Genomic DNA, 4,697 nt, shown 5'->3' with positions numbered 1-4,697 from the left:
ACTTGCTGTTCTGTTCCTTGCCTCTGACAATAAATGGAACCATTCCGTATGCCTTCTGAAACAACTTATCTAACTGGCCAGCTACCTTCATGGATCTGTGGACATGCAATCCCCGTTCCCTTTGTGCCTCTGCAAGTCTCAATGTCCTACCAGTTGATGTGTATTCACTTTCATTGTTAGCCCTCCAAAAAAACACGATCTCCCAAGTCACTGGATTAAATTCAATTTGTCACTCTTCTGCCCAACTTACAGTTGATTGATATCTTCTTGCAGTCTCCAGCTTGCTTCGACATTATCAACCACTCTGCCTATTTTAGTATCAACTGAAACAAACTTATTTATATCCCCTATATTCAAGTTTAGATCATTGATAAATACCATAAGAAGCAAAGGACCGAGCACTGAAAACTGAGGAACCCCACTGGAAACATCCTTTAAGTCACAGAAACACCATTCAGATATTACCCTTTGCTTTCTGCGTCTGAGCGAAATTTGGATCCAATTTGCCACTACGTCCTTGATCCCATGGGCTTTTACTTAGAAACATAGAAACATAGAAAATAGGTGCAGGAGTAGGCCATTCGGCCCTTCCAGCCTGCACCGCCATTCAATGAGTTCATGGCTGAACATTCAACTTCAGTACCCCATTCCTGCTTTCTCGCCATACCCCTTGATCCCCCTAGCAGTAAGGACCTCATCTAACTCCTTTTGGAATATATTTAGTGAATTGGCCTCAACAACTTTCTGTGGTAGAGAATTCCACAGGTTCACCACTCTCTGGGTGAAGAAGATCCTCCGCATCTCGGTCCTAAATGGCTTACCCCTTATCCTTAGACTGTGACCCCTGGTTCTGGACTTCCCCAACATTGGGAACATTCTTCCTGCATCTAACCTGTCTAACCCCGTCAGAATTTTATATGTTTCTATGAGGTCCCCTCTCATTCTTCTGAACTCCAGTGAATACAAGCCCAGTTGATCCAGTCTTTCTTGATAGGTCAGTCCCGCCATCCCGGGAATCAGTCTGGTGAACCTTCGCTGCACTCCCTCAATAGCAAGAATGTCCTTCCTCAGGTTAGGAGACCAAAACTGTACACAATACTCCAGGTGTGGCCTCACCAATGCCCTGTACAACTGTAGCAACACCTCCCTGCCCCTGTACTCAAATCCCCTTGCTATGAAGGCCAACATGCCATTTGCTTTCTTAACCGCCTGCTGCACCTGCATGCCAACCTTCAATGACTGATGTACCATGACACCCAGGTCTCTTTGCACCTCCCCTTTTCCTAATCTGTCACCATTCAGATAATAGTCTGTCTCTCTGTTTTTACCACCAAAGTGGATAACCTCACATTTATCCACATTATACTTCATCTGCCATGCATTTGCCCACTCACCTAACCTATCCAAGTCGCTCTGCAGCCTCACAGCATCCTCCTCGCAGCTCACACTGCCACCCAACTTAGTGTCATCCGCAAATTTGGAGATACTACATTTAATCCCCTCATCTAAATCATTAATGTACAGTGTAAACAGCTGGGGCCCCAGCACAGAACCTTGCGGTACCCCACTAGTCACTGCCTGCCATTCTGAAAAGTACCCATTTACTCCTACTCTTTGCTTCCTGTCTGACAACCAGTTCTCAATCCATGTCAGTACACTACCCCCAATCCCATGTGCTCTAACTTTGCACATCAGTCTGCTATGTGGGACATTAGCGAAATCATTAATAAAATCCATATGGACTACATTATCCGCAATGCTTCATCGACCCACCTGGTGACCTCCTCCAAAAATGCAATTAAGTTAATCAAACGCGACCATTCCTTCACAAAAAGTGGTGACTGTCCTGACTAACCAGTGCCTCTTAAAACTTTTTGGACACTGTGCTGTAGTGTTCTGCTACAAAATGTTTATTGCTGGTACCAATACATGAAACTGGGGATAGAGTGAGATAGACAGTGAAGCAAGCGACTTGTTATTGCGAAAAAGCAAATATAATATACATTCTGGAAGAATAACATCGAAAAGAAATGTGACGCCAACATCCAGAAAGAAGATTAAATGCTGAGTCCCTTTCAGCAAAAAATTCCTTTCCCAAACAGTATCTGACCGAAACTTCACGAAACAAAAATGATGCTTTTTAAAGTCATTAAACCCGAATTTTCGCGCACCCGAATCTTCTGATCAGATGCCTCTAGTTCTGCCGACTCAATCCATGACCCTTTGCAATATTCTGCTGCCATGCACGCTATTAAATGTACCAACTGGTTACATAATCACAGAATAAGTGAATAGTTCCAGCACGGAAGAGGGCCATTCGGCTCGTCGAGCCCATTCCAACTCTCAACTCGTCCCACACCTCGGTCATTTACCCGCGGCTGTGCAATTTTATTCCTTCGGATACTTATCCAACTCCATTTTGAAAGATAAGATTGTGTCTGCCACCACCGCCATTTGAAGCAGTGTATTCAAGATTCTAACCACTTGCTGAGGAATGGCCACTCCTGTTCCTATATATAAAGACGGAGAAATACGGGATCTATTCTTGCCACACTGACCACATTGCTAAATATAGCACAGTGATTCTGCTCTCGCAAGGCAAGCTCTGAAGTGTAGTCCATTTGTTGAGGTTGAAGCTCGGGTGATGTTCTCAACACTGCATCTGCCACTGCGTTTCCGTAGTGCAGTGATTATCACGTTCGCTTCCCACACCAATAGTTCCTGGTTCCAACCTGGACAGAAACATTTTGCAAAGGTGTTCAATTAATGATTAGAAAAAATTTAATAATTCATATTAGTGGTTCAATATTATCAGAGTGCAGTGTCTCACGACGCTCTTGCATTTGCTGATTTCCCTGTACAGTTCTCTGCAAACTCAAACTCTGCACAGTGTCCCTCACTCCCTCCCGTTTCCAGCCCCAAGGGTGGAGAACCCCACCTCAAAGATGCAAATTTCGAGGCATTCAGTTCGGCTGTGAGAGATTATTAAAGGATCCTGCCGCGCTGCCTCGCTTCACAAGAGAAAATAAAAGACGCAAACAAACCCATCGACTAATCGCTCTTCCCGAGCTCCAGAGTGAATGAGGGCGGGATAATCCCCAACATTCCGGTCCCGCATTCTCCAATCAGCCACTGCCAGTGGAAAACGGCAAATGCAGCATCAAACAGTCGTTTACCGCCCTTCACTCGGCTACAAAATGCCGCGGTTCGAGGCAAAGCTCTCCGTACACCAAACAGTAGCCACATAAGATTCTTAATCTCAGGTTCCTATGTTCGAGCCCCAGCTTGCACGAACATTTTTTCACTGGAAACACCATTAATTAGCCGATCGCCTCGTTTTGCATCATGAAAGTAATGCTAACCGATAATTATATAATCATAGAAGTTCATAGCATAGAAGGATTCATTTTTGGCACATCGTATCCGCACCGGCCAACAAATGTCCAGTTTTAGGTGTGCAACCCTGCACATTACAGCAATTGAAGTGCACATCCAAGTAATTTTTAAATGGGTTGAGATTTTCTGCCTCCACCACACTTTCAGGCAGCGAGTTCAAGACACCCACAAACATCTGGATAAAGAATATTCCCTTCAAATGCCCTTTAACCCTTATACTTATTATTTTTAATTTATGCCTCCTGGTTGTTCACCCCTCTACTATGGGAAAAAGGCCCTTTTAATCAACAACATATAGGCCCCTCCAATTTTAAACATCTTAATGCTGTCGCCCATCAACCTTCTCTGTTCCAAGGAAAACAAACCCAGCCGATACAATCTGTCCTCATAGCAAAGTTGCTCCACTACGGGCAACAGCTGCGGAAATCTCCTCGATACCCTCTCCTGCGCAATCACGTCCTTCCTTCAATGCGCTGGTCAGAACTGCAAGCAGTGGTTTAACCAGAAATATTTATATTTCAAGCATAACCCACTTGATTCCATGGATCGATTCCATATACCTTCTTAATCCATTTATCCAACTGGCCACATACAATCAAGGATCTGCGGACATGCATTCCCAGTTCCGTTTGTTCCTCTGCACTTCCCAATGTCCTACCAGTTGAAGTTTAATCCCTTTCCATGTTAGCCCTCCACAAATGCATGAGCTCACACGACTCTGGATAAAATTCTATTTGCCACTGTTCTGCTCACCTAACAGTTGATTGATATCTTCCTGCAGTCTCCAGCTTTCTTCTTCATTATCAACCACACTGACTATTTTACTATCACCTGAAAACTTCTTAATCATAACCCCTATATTCAAGTTTAGTTCATTGATAAATGGGTCGGTCAGGATATGTGTGATTGCATGGCCACCATCAATCGGGTGTCACTCCAAGACCAGTACCCGTTAACGAGAGCGAAGCTATCCGGTGGAAGATTTTTTTCAAGATTGGACCTGACCTCAGCTTACATGACCTCGGAGCTGGCGAGTGATTCGAAGAAGCTGACCTCCATCACGACAAGAAAAGAAGTTGTTTGACGACAACAGATGTCCGTTTGGGATTCGCTCAGCAGCCGGGATCTTTTAACGAAATATGGAAAGCCTCCTCAAGTCGATTCCAAGGACAGTGCTTTTTCAGGATGATATGCTCATCTCAGGTTGTGATACTGAAGAACAGTTCCGCAACCTGGAGGAGGTGCTTCGCAGACTGCACCGAGTAGGTCTGCGACTGAAAACTGTGAAATGCGTCGTCCAA

This window comes from Pristiophorus japonicus, unplaced genomic scaffold (assembly GCF_044704955.1).
Source record: "Pristiophorus japonicus isolate sPriJap1 unplaced genomic scaffold, sPriJap1.hap1 HAP1_SCAFFOLD_33, whole genome shotgun sequence".
NCBI lineage: Eukaryota > Metazoa > Chordata > Chondrichthyes > Pristiophoridae > Pristiophorus > Pristiophorus japonicus.
This window is presented reverse-complemented; position numbering follows the sequence as displayed.